Below are 13,510 nucleotides of genomic sequence, written 5' to 3' on the forward strand. Positions count from 1 at the left end.
GCAGGTTCTGGGCTTTTGCAAAGGGAAAATAGCAATATCATCATGGAGACTGTGCTGCTATAGACACAGTTTGGCTTTCTTCTTACTGGCCTTTTTCTTCTGTTCTGAGATGGATTTGTAAAAATAAGAACTTTAGGTATCTGAAGATTCCTTCTTCTGGAGTTTGTTTCTTTACTGAAGCTCCTCCTGCTGTTCGTGATGCCATGACTCCAGGTGTGAGCTCACAAAATTATAGATTGTTTCAGTACTGTCAGGAGAAAGTGATATCCCCAATACACAAATATTGTTATTGTGTATAGGAGGAAAAAAAAAAAGAAATATTATTCTCTCTCTCAGAAAAGTCTCTAAAATATCGAAATATTTTAATTAAAAACTGCTGATCTACATCAGGTCATTTGTCATATTGTGTCTCTGGCTGAGGCCAGCATAAACAGAAGAAATCCTGCAGCAGTTACAAAATACCTTTCCATGAAAAGGTTTCTTCTTATTTCACTTAGACAGAAGATAATGTAGTCTTGATCCATTATTTGAATTTTACATCCTCATCCCAAAGTTGTTGCTGACCTGTTTGGAGTTTTTCATTCTGAATGTGAGCAGCAGAGGGCTCTAGTGAGAGCACCGCATACCGCTGCTGTGCAAAAAAAGAAAATCTCATCTAACATAATACTGAACGAGGACATGCGTCTTTATCTTCTCATAAGGTGAGGTTAGTGCTGATGGAAGATGTGCTCCCAGTCCTGAAAACTGAAATCCTTTGCCTCCTACTCATGAAAGCTTTCTTATACAAAAGCATTCAAATATTTTAAACATTTCTGTATGGTCACCTGCTGGCCAAAATGTCATTCTTCATCTCCATTAGATCTTTATCCTTTCTGTTTGCAAGAGGGTTAACTACACTCTTTTTGTTCAATACCACTTACTCAGTTCACTTAAGTTAACAGCTAATAATCTTTCAGTAAATTGTCTCAAGCTTGCATTAGTTAGAGCTGACAGATTAAAAAATTGTGTTGACAGAACCCCATTCCCCACGCTATTTTATCCTTTTAATTAAGAGAGGAAAAGGATCTGTCTTCCATTTCACCTGCTCTCATATTTCATACCTCTTATTTTCACTCATAAGTGCAAAAAAAAAAAAAAAAATAGTGATCAGGATGTCTGTTAGCCCAGACTGACCCATTTCCTTCCTGCTGTGTCTTCAGGAGCCTCAAATATAACCTACACATGGGTATGTGTGTTTGGCATTCATTTGTTGAGGTTTCAAAGAGAGGAGCTCTCTCATTTGCATTTTCTACTGTACAACAGTAGGAAGAATGCAAATGGACTGTACAAAACCAGGCTGGGGTGCGAGGGAATCCCACTCTGCTTGCTAATGTTGAACAGCACAGCAGGGAATACGCTAGAGCAAGGTGATGACACATCACTGTGCTTCTGCAAGGAATGCGTCTCCTTCTATAAATATACTGATTTGAAGCAGATGCCTAATATCAGATGACAGAAAACCCGTAGACTCTGTGCCTTTTCATCATAGCTGAACCTTCTGCGTGCTGAGCCTCCCAACACACCCACATGTGGGAAATATTTTCAGTCCGAGTACGAGCCACGGACTTGATCAGCTGCTGTGAGCATGTAAGCATCCTCAGCTCTCAGGGATCTCAGCTGTGTTCATTTATCTTAAAGGCAGGCCTAAGAGCCTGGCTGAAATCTTGCAAGGAGTTGGCCGTGCCTGTAGCTGTAGCCAGGCAGGCAAAACGCAAGCAGAGGAAACCTTCTTTGGTTATGGACCGTCCTAAAAAAAGACATCAATTATGCATTCAACCTGAAAATTTGCACAAAGATTCTTTGGGGCTATGGGAATTTCATAGAGGGGGGAACAAACGATTTCGAAATGGATTAACCTTATAAGGTGATAGTGATAGCAGTTGGACGCTTCTTCTGCCTGTGCCGGTCCGAACGCCAAATGGCTGTACTAGCGATGGACACGAGAGGGCACCCAAGGAAAATGAAACGGTAGAGGAGCTGCAGCGCTTCCCACACGCAAGACTGATTTTCCAGCTGATTTCCTTTTTTTGTTGCTTTTGTCCACGCCTTTTCTAATTATTTCCTGACATTGTTTTCCTGACATTCATCAATAAACGGTACATTAAAAAAAAGCTAAAAAAAAAAAACTTTGGGAAAATCATTTTGAGAAGGGAAGTTTTTGTCATTTGTTAAACCGTGTGGCAAAGCTGTTTAGTGAGCAATTGCACTTATCTCTGTGCAATCACATGTTTGCTGCTCAGAGATGGCACTCTGCGACTGAGCCTTGATTCCTAAGTAAATGGCAGAAAAACCACATGGCTGTCACAGTTCCCTTCTCAGGATCTCTGTCTTGTACAGTTCTTAGTAGGCGAGGAGAAACCTCAAGTACTATGGCTTAGAAAATCCACTGAGAAATTAGCGGAGGGAAAGTCCAAAGGTATTGAGTGCAAAGGTCCAGAAGCAACCACTAGTCTGGGAAGTGTCTCATCAGCAAATTGATGGAAGCTGCGTGCAGTACCACTGTCTAGCTGTTCTCCACGCAAACACACACACACACACACTACTTGAAGAGGTACAGCTGATAAGCGAGTGCTTACAGGAAGGATGTAAATAAAGCAAGGCTAGTAAGCACGAGGAGACATTTTATCTGTTTGTTGAATCAGTTTTTTTTAAATGTGTGTGCTTTCAACATCCACAACATCCGGTGGTTTAGGGGTTCTCATAGCTTAGTTGGGTAGCAAGTGAAAAAAGTTTAAAAACAGCCTACACATTTCATCTGACCATGTTCAGTTCTCGTGCTATAACGAGTGGTGAATAATTAATTGCTCCCTTCTCACCTTCTTCATGCCGGTCAGGATTTTTTAGTTCTCTTTTACAGCTTCTCTGTATCAGGACAGTTTCACAAGAGCAATTCTTTCTCCAGACAAGGACAATGCTAACCAGCCACAGCCTGAAAAACATCTTTGTGGGGATACTGCTCAATTATAAATTTTCAGATATACAATGATAAAATGACACAAATCTGTTCAGGGCAGTCACTTAAGAGGAGACCCTTTTTAGGAAAGTATTGATTATATTCTTCACTGAATCACTGGAGGCCGCCATCACCTTGGCTTGCAAGTACAGGATGTCGTTCCTGTGAAAAGTACAACTCCACTTGATGGCAGCTCTTGTATTCTGCAACTTGCTTGTTCAAATGTTCATGAAGTCACCACTCATCACCAGAGAACCCTGCCTACATAAGCAACTTCCTCTGTATCTAGAAATTGAACTGAAATGAGGCAATGCCTGCCTGTAAGTACCAAATTTTTGTGTGCACACTCAATGAATCTATATTTTGGTGCAAATAAATTTTCTACAGAGACTGAAAGCAAGGCTTTCACTCAGTGTTATTATCCCTATGAAAGGGAAAGAAATGGGGATATTACACCGAATGGATTTGCACATTCAAGTGGAAGAGCAAGCCAACATCCTATTGATAATTTCCATTCTTTCCAAATTTGGAATTACAAGCCACAAGATCAGACTAGAAAATGGGAAACTAGAAGTGCATCAAAAATAAAGATGAATTTCCTTTAGTCTTGAAGAATAATTTTGGAAAAGTAGTTACACAGAAGTGGACTATCTGCTTAGCGCTGAGATAAATTCAATGCTGTTAAACATGCAGTCAAAAAACTGCCTGTAAAGTGCCTCAGACAGTGATGATCCTTTAAAAATGATAGCTAGTAAGACATAAATAGGATTATAAGAAAAAACAGCCTCTTAAACAGGGGTCAGCTCACTACATTAGAGCTGATATTAAAAATCCTGCTGTCACCGGATGGCATTAATGGTCCAAAGTCTACTGGTATTTCATAGGTAGAATTCTGCCACAGTCTAAATGGCAGTGCTGGCAACAAAGAAGAATATGCAGTCAACTGATATTTAAGACCACAAAACATCTGTGTTTCAACTGAGAGTCAAAAGTGTATGTTTATGTATGGTAACATCACAACTCCTTTGGCCATCAGGGACCCCCTACACAGGAAACTTGCAAGGAGAGAGCATTGCTACAGTCTCACGCAGCCTCTGCTGTTGCCAGGCTGGACTCAGGGCAAAGAACACAACATCCTCTTTCCAACAGCTCATTAGCATCAGGAAAAGGCACGAGGCAGCAAGCAGCTTGAATAAATGCTAGCTGGCCCGTGGATGAGGGCACTTCTCTCCTGTTTGGTCACAAAAAGCAACCAAGAATTCTCCTTTCAGTGCTCTTCTGAGCGATCCCCAGTACCTCAGATATGCCAGAGTAAACCCAGTGCCGAAGCAACGCTCACTTGGTACTAAGGGTCGTTGCCCACTGTCTGAAGCTATGAGTGGGCTAAATAAAAACAACACTAGCCTTCAGAGGAGCCACTGCGTAATCCTTTTCTGTCTCTGGAGAATTTTCAAGAATTTGGCAGATTTCCCAGTTTGAATTAGCTGAATAAATGGGATGACCTCACATTTTTTTCAAAGGGCAGCATAAAAAATGTTTGGACTAAATCAGACAATTTCATACCGATCGTTTGAGTCAGCCCAAAAATAAATAAATAAATAAATAAATAAATAAATCTTTTTTTTTTTTTAATGTGAAGTTATCAAAAGCGAATATTTACAAAAAAATAGCTGCCACAGTTTTCAAAGGGAAGCATTTATCATCATTTTTTTGTCTCAGCGCATCAATATGCATTTGATTTTAAAAAAATAGGTTGAGAGAAAAATTGTATTGCACTGCAAGCCAGATATTTTCATCCTCACTCTCCCCTAAAGGTAGGAAATCTCTTTTGCACCTCCAGAATCAAAAGAAGATCCTTCCCAAAGCAGGAAATCTTGCCATTTCTTCAGAAAATCATCCATGGCAGTAGAGCAAAGGGGGAACACCATAACCATGGCAGTGCCGATCTCTGCTCTACTCAAAGGACTGGGATCATCTCTCTCTTTTGTATTTGACAGTGCACTCTGTTTGACGAGTGTTGGCAGCTGTCAGTCTGAGTAGGGCACAAGTCTGGGAACCAGCAACATTACGGAAGGAATCGCTGGTTCATGTCTTAGCTCTCTGTTTCCAGGTGCTACCAATTCAGACTACCAGCTGTTGACAGTTTTGAGCTCTTCTTTCCAATCTCATCAGAAAAAGTTTGGGTTTTTTTTTTTTTTCAGTAAATTGAGAATCTGATAGAACAATATGCCAGTAAGATCTGGAGCCTTTGGCTTGCCCTCCCATTGTGCGTGCTTCAATCAGTCGGCTCACACCAAGATTAGAAAAAACCTGACCTTGGAGTTTACAGTCTGGAGCCCAAATTGAACAGACCAGTCAGCAGATGATGTGTTCCACTAAACAATGAGGTCTTCAGTCCCTTTTTAAACCACTGTTCTTTACGTGAATTATATTTGTACCATATTGCTGAGAATTACACAAAAACATTATTTTTTGAACAAGTGCAGTAGACAACAATGTTGCCAATGATGTATGTTGTTAGTAAAGTTTGATTATTAATAACAGCATGAGAAGCATTTCAGAGTGCCCTTTGCATGTTCAATCCCACACCCATATGCACGCAGCATTTCAGAAAATGTTAAGTTTAATTAGTATATGATTTCTTTTGGAAAGGAAAATTCCATACATTTTTCATCCATTATACATAAAGCCCCTACTGAAAGGAGTTTCATATATAAAGTGAGTAGAAAGGATGTCAAAAATAGAACTAAATTATAGCGTTGGCATTTCTACCATGTCCTGTCTTCTCCTTCATAGCTTATCTCATGCTCAATTGTAACAGTAGAACTTTCTTCCTAATAAAGCTTTAGAGCTACTTCCATGACTTCTCACCCGTGCTACAGAAATACCATCCAGATGACCAAAGATTTTGTAATCAAACAAGCTGCAACAAACATCCAGCTGAAACAGCAATTCATCAGGCACAGAGCAAAAACAAATTATTTTTGTGGCATATAAAATTGTGAAGAGCCTTTCCCAATATATACTCTGACTAATAATCATCAGCCCATAGAGCAACGACATTTTAGCCACTCCTGCTATGGTCACCTTTCATTTGCAACACCATGTCTGCCCAAAACAGAATAAGAAATTGCAGTTTTAAAGTGAGATATTATCAGCTTACCCAGACAGAACCAGGTTGAGAAAGATCAGAAAGAAAAAATTTCCTCTCATAGTTTAAGGAATAAATGAGCAAGTAATAAACATTCTAATTTAATAGGTACATGCATCCTGCTACAATTTTTTTTTTTTTTCTAAATAACAAAACTGAAAGGTTGTTCTGGTGTTTTGTTTGTCTGTTTGTTTCTTTTTCAAAGAGTAAATCCCACAATTAACTTAGGGGAATAGTGAAAATAAATAAATGAATGAGCAATATCCTCACACAGAGCTTGAGCTGGAAATCACAACACAAATGAAAGGCCCTTCTTTCTGACTGCTCTCCTGAACCATCATCCATGGGATGATTGCCTCTGCCCTGGAAGGTCTCAGAGAGAAAGCCAGGCTTAGGAGGCACCACCTAGCTCCATGCAATTCCACAGAGTAGCTGGTATATAAGTTTCAGCCTGTTGTTTGCCACAGGACCATGATCCATCAAAGCTCCCACCATCCACAGTCCTGCTGTTTTGGTTCTTCACTATCACATAATCCCACCTAGCTGACACTTCCTTTAGGTTACAAAAGGGTTTGTGCTATCTCTGTTCTGGAAAAGGTGCCTGAGAGATCCAAATGACAAATACTAGGCAGTTCTGAAGGTCTGAAAGATCATCACAGCACTTCTCACCATGTTAGCAGAAATAGCATCCTCCAACTGTGGAGTCTTGGGCAAATTTCATCAGAATAGGAAAATTAATGTAAACAAATTGCTTCTTCTGGGTTCTTCCAGCCCAGCAGGCCAGAACAAGTAAATATCTACTACCTCAGCATTCCAGCAACTATTAGAAATACCCACAGAGGTTTCAATCATGCTTACTAATTAAAAGTAGGGAAGGGAGTTTCAAGTATTTTGCTAATCAAGAGGTGGTAAAAGAATATGACCTTCCTCAGAGGCAAGGTCTGGCATGATAACCAATGTTTTCCATGACACATACTAGAAAGCACAGAAACTCAATCAGCAAAATTATTCCCTTGCTTTAAGATTCAATACTTCAACAAATGACTCACTGATATGTGCTTTAGATATTCCTACACTAAAACCAGAGTATAAGTCATATATATAAAATCCACTGTTGCCGCATAAGCTGTTCATGATTGCTTTTTTCCCCAGAACTGAACTAGAGAATGTCTGGTATGTTCGAACTGATGTAAGAAGTCTGGATTTTATACTCATGATTCCGATTCATCAGTAGATAAATGTTATATGAATGTGCTTGTCTCAGTGTTGATTTCAATAATTAAGGACAATTCAGCAATGAAAAAAACTTTGCTGGTTCATTAGCTGAAGAAGCCAACCCTCATCAGAAGTATATGCTTCCATCACTTTAGTAAAGAGAATGGATGGTTTTGTCAGACAGCATCTGAATACAATGATAACAAGTTCATGTCAGAAACCATTAAATATAAAAGAAAACACTCATTAGTATGTGCAAGGACAAGCATAGGAGAGAGCCATAATAGGTGCTCTAATGCCTAAGACAAGGGTATGGAAGTTAGACAACTGCTTGTAATTGCAGGTTTGGACACAGACTTTCCTTATGGCCTCAGGCTACCTGACATATATTGCCCAAGTTCTCTAGGTGTGAAAGGGAGATATGGGTACTCAGAGTCCCTCATACTTTGTTTGGCACTCCTGGATTGTTACACAAATACATAGACCAAGAGACAGATTTCTTTGACCATGAAGGAAAGAAAGGATAAGGGAGAAGAACCCATTCAGAGATGAATGAAGCAAGCAAAACACGGGTTTCATAGCATGGTATCACAGAATCATAGATAGGGTTGGAAGGGACCTTAAAGATCACCCAGTTTCAATCTGCCTGCCATGGGCAGGGATATCTTCCACCAGATCAGGTTGCCCAAACCCCACCCATCGTGTCCTTGACCACCTCCAGGGATGGGGCATCCACAGCTTCTCTGGACAACCTGTTTCAGAGCCTCACCACCCTCATACTGATTATATCTAATCCAAATTTACTCTCCTTTAGTTTAAAGCCATAATCCTTCATCCTATCACTATACTTCCTGACAAAGTCCCTCCCCAGCTTTTCCTGTAGGCCCTTTTTAGGCACTGGAAGGTCACAATTAGGTCCCCCTAGACCCATCTCTTCTCCAGTCTGAACAACCCCAGTTCTCCCAGCCTGTCTTCCCAGTAGAGGTGCTCCAGTCCTCTGACTTGCTCCAACAGGTCCACATCCTTCTTATACTGGAGGCCCCAGAGCTGAGCGCAGCACTGCAGGTGAGGTCTGTCAAGAGCAGAGTAGAGGGCAACAATCATTTCCCTCACCCTGGTCATACTACTTTTGATGCAGCCCAGGACACTATTGGCTTTCTGGGCTGCAAGCACACACTGCCAGCTCATGTTGAGCTTCTCATCAGTCAGCACCTCCAAGACCTTCTCCTCAGGACTGCTCTCAATCCATTCCCCACCCAGCCTGTATTTATGCTTGGGATTGCTCTGACCCAGGTGCAGGACCTTGCACTTGGCCTTGTTGAACTTCATGAGGTTCACATGGTCACGCTTCTCAAGCCTGTCAAGGCCCCTCTGGATGGCAGCCCTTCGCTGCAGCATCATACAGCTTGGTGTCACTGGCAAACTTGCTTATGGTGCACTCAATCCTCCCAAGAAGCTTGGGAACTGAAGGAGAGGCTTCACCCATGCAGATGAGCTGGGGCGACAGGGATATAAGCTCTGTTTGTGCTATGAGGGTTTGCCAAAACAGATACACTGGCAAAGAAGCTAAGGACGTCAAAGCCAAAGTTGGTTGTTCTTACTTCAAATCAGCACTACATTGATTTGCACCCGTGAAACAGCTGGCTCGGAAACCAAAATAGCTCATTAGTCAAGAGCATATCCCAAGGCTTGAATCATCTTTAGCAAAGGAAAGGGGCTCAGTGTCAGTGAGTTTGACAGGGGACACAGGAAAGGCTAACTGACCTTTACAGAGAATGCCAGCACAGGGAACCAAGGCTTAATCCTCAAAAAGCTCTGAGCTATCACTCGTGTCAGTGCCAGGAAACTTGTGTCCCTGTGAACAGGCAGACACTTACCAACAGAGCATGCAGGTCCAGATGCTATGTGTGCCTTCGTTATTGCATAATATTATCAAATATGATTTTACATTTTTTTACATGCCATGGGAAGAAAAAAAGATAAGAAAAAAAAGCAGCTTATATTTTTCACAGGAGAGCCAAAAGACTGGCTCATTTCTTTGATGTAACTATTAATGAATTAATTAATGTTCAATCTGCTCTCCCCCTGCATCACCTCTTCCCTGAAGAGAGTAAAATGACAGCTGGGTGGACTTACTTTCCCTTTTGCCAAACTAGACCACCATCACTGAGGCACAAATTGAGTAAGCAGAGGAATTTGCTAAGCATGGGGTACCTTGGGAAGTAACAATATGAGCAGAGTGCAAACCTTTACCTTGTAAGGACGAAGAGCTCTTGACATTCACAGATCTCCAAGTTTCCTCTAAACCAGTTTGATTCCTTGTAAACAGTTTTAATTGTCTTGGCATAACCACTAAGCCTTTATGGGAATGCCTTTGCCTCTTGGCCTGTGAGTTCTGTTTCCCTCTTTCCTTTTCTTTTCCAAGAGTTCCTGACTGGCAGACAGTGTCGCTGGACAGCCGGCCACTGAGGGAGAACAGCTTCTGCTTTCTGCTCACTGCTACAAATGCCATTGCAGTAAGAATTATTGCCATTACAGAGGGTGCTATGGTTGTGTGAGTATAAATAGGCACAGCGCTAGTAAAAGACGCTCAAGGATAAATAGCATAGGTACTGGATTTTGAAAGACCAAAATAACTCGATGCTGTGCACTAAAAGTACTTTCTGCTGGCGTGTACCTGTTGTCACAGCCTTGCCTTCCCCTGAATGGCAAAAAGCACACGCAACTTCAAAAGCCATGGAGCTCCTTTCTGTTCCAGTGAGGATGAGAAGGTGGAACCCAATGGTAAGTACACTGTGGGTAACAGGATACCAGCACCTGTATGGATTCCTCTGTCTCCCTTCCCTGCAGCCACAGAGGCTCTTCAGCAGCTCCTACTTTTGGGAGTTTCAGCTGGGTGCTGCACTCCAGAGGAGATATGAACCTCACAGGAAATTCAGGTTGGATATTTGGAAAAATTTCTTCTCAGAAAGAGTGGTGAGGCACCAGAACAGGCTGCGCAGGGAGGTTGTGGAGTCACCATCCCTGGTAGCATTAAAGAGCCATGGAGATGTGGCAGAGGATGTGGTTAGTGGGCATGGTGGGATGGGTTGATGGTTGGACAAGATGATTTTAGAGGTCTTTTCCAACCTTAATGATTCTATGATTTTATGGTTGGTGCAAATGAACTAAAACATACAAAAGGGTGATCTCATTGAGTAGCAGGAGCATAAGCAGAAAGATACAGGCTGAAGCAAGTTGCATATTTTGCCTGAATGTACCTCACCAAAGTCCATGGTGCCTGGGAAGTGAGGGGACAGAAGGATGAGACAGGTCCAAAACGCCCATGTTTTGTTGCAGTGAGTACACTGAATGAGAGCCAAGAGTTTGTTCCGCAGACTATGCCAATTAAATGTCAATTTAATCCTGGATAAGGGCTACTGAAAGAGTCACAATCCTGCCATGTGACTCCATTGACATTAATTCATCAGGGACGGGCTTGGCTTGGATGATACCTTGGACCAGAATGTGTAATCACAGAAGAATATTCTGTAAAAACATAATATACAGACATGCTTCTGGTCTTCAATGGAACTGACATAGGTTCAAATCTAAAACATTTCAAAGATAAAGCAATGTTTTCGTATTAATAAAGGTGTTTGTAAGTGTCCATAGCACTTCAATTCAGTTCTTACACACTACAAAGTTACTACTTCACTGCTTTCTTTGTTATTTTATTTGCTTATTCTGTTTTAAATTAGCACATCATGTGGAAATCCAAAATTCAGAGCAAATCTGGCTGTTTGTCCTCACATAATAACTCTTGCTCTCCTGAGTACAATGTTGTTTACCTTGAAAGGAATCTGTCAGTGATCTTTGCTAAAAAATATATATAAAAATCTATTGAGAGACGATTCTTATCCTGTGATAATTATTGTATCATACATAAGACCATTTAAGCAATAAGTGATTCTTGATATTTAAGCTGAGTTCCTGGATGCTGTACCTAGCTTCCCTGCTTTGCTACCAAACTTCTGCATGATGCTGTGTATCAGTTGTCCTGTCCCCTCTCGAGTAGTACTCCAGCTGCAGCAGTTCTGACCATGGAGAGAAGGGACTGCAACTTAAAAAAGAGTCATAGAATCATTAAGGTTGAAAAGGATGACTAAGATCATCCAGTCCAACCAAATACAGTTCTAGTCATGGCAAGCACAAAGTAACACAGGAATCAAACCCTGTTTAGAAATCAACTCTTAGAATTGCACCAAAGCCTATTACTTTAATACAGATATGCTCTCAGCAAGTTTTCTCACGTGTCCATGGTCACACAACTTCTGCTGAAAGACTGAGGTTGGAACTTTCATCAGCCAGTAATTCAGATGCAACATCAAGAAGGACTATTCAAAGAAATGATAGAAAATGTCAATTTAATTACTAATAAGCACAACCAACCTACCCCGTTTAAAGTGTAGTTCTTACTGCAGAGTTTAGCTTTGTTCTTTTGAGACTTTACTCCCCAAGATTTCACCATCCATGGAGAGAGGCTCCAGGACACTGTGGCTCCTCCTGGCCAGGCAGCAGGGGTCAGAGTGTCTCACTTGTGGAGAGATACAGGCCTGGAAAAACTGCTTCCAACCAGTAGTCTGCAGAGGACACAATAGCCCAAGAGGCAGCCCTTCTGAAATAGTGTCGAAATAAGGAATGACAAAAGGTCCAAAGCACTGATTAAACCTAAATTGGTCTAAATTAAACCTGAAATACTTACGGTAGCTTTCCTGTGGGAGTGAACCTGCTGAACCAGCAGCTGTGTAACATCACCTGAAGCAGTTGCTGCTCGGGGACAAAGCAAAAGCACTGCAAGAAACCGAGGCCTTCACAGGGTCTGTTTCAATGGGCACTGGAGATGTGCCCATAGCTCCCAGATCAGGTAGCAAGAGCTGTGAAGATGCAGCAGCCTGGGTGCCAGCCCACCCTAGCAACAGAGTATTTGCCCAGGGAGCTTAGACAGCGTGTCTGCTGGTGACTAACCCCCTGGCAAGACCTTCCCTGCACTCTGTGCTGCTATTGTAACTGCTGCCAGCTGGGTAAAACAAGTACACATTAGCTCCCAGCTGCCACAGTTGCTCAAATGGACGTCAGCACTGACTCAGAGCTCAGGCTACCCAGGGCTCTTGGACAGAGAGCTTTACCGGACTCATGAAGACTTCAGAGAGTGTGACACCAATACCTTGAGCACTGGGAGGATCTGGACTACTTACTGCAATACCTACAGCACACCTACAGGGTGAGAGATTAGAACCGAGCAGCAGAGAGCACTGTTTAAGCACCACTAATCCTCATGGCCAAAGGTCAGAGACCTTCCTATCGGCTGCATTCCCTGTACCACCACGATTACATTCTCCTCCATAATTCCATGGCTTATGGGCCCATTCAAAGGCTGGGTGGCACTTGAGCCGTGCTACATTCAGTACTGCACATTTTAAAGGCACATGCATCTCATTTCCAAGGAGCTTTACAGATTACATTTAGACATGTACTGAGAATCATAGAAAAAAAATAGGTTGGAAATTACTTATGCTGGGCTCTCATGCAATCTTCTGCTCAGTGAATGAGTAGGTTTCTCAAGGCCCTATCTAGCTGAGTTTTGAGTTCCTCTAAGGGTAGAAATTGAACACACTTTCTAGGCAACTTGCTCTGGTGCTTGAGAACCCTCACTACGAAGAATTTTCTTCCTTATGTCTATCTGAACTGCCTCCCATTTGGTCCCACGGATCTGTATGTGTTCATTTTATCTAAGTCACCCCAGCATGATCGTCTTCTACTTTGGGTAGTATCTTTATCTTCCAAATTCTGCCACTTGACATAGATAAGCAGGAACAGACTATAATAGTAAAGACTGAGGCAAAGAAAATGCTGAGAACCTCTGACTTCTCCATGTTGTTCATCTAGCTTACCTGCCCCGTTCAGCAGTGGACCCACATCTTCTCGGTTTTCCTTTCACTGCTAACACACCTGTAGAAACACTTCCTGTTGTTTTCCACATCGTTACCAGCAGCGTCCGTACCAAGACATTGTCCCTGACCCACTCAGGAAACATGAGTTGCTTGTGCCCTACTCTTTCCTGCCCAGCAGATGTCACATTGATTAATATCTCTTGTAAAAGTCAAGACTTG

This window comes from Numida meleagris, chromosome 6 (assembly GCF_002078875.1).
Source record: "Numida meleagris isolate 19003 breed g44 Domestic line chromosome 6, NumMel1.0, whole genome shotgun sequence".
NCBI lineage: Eukaryota > Metazoa > Chordata > Aves > Galliformes > Numididae > Numida > Numida meleagris.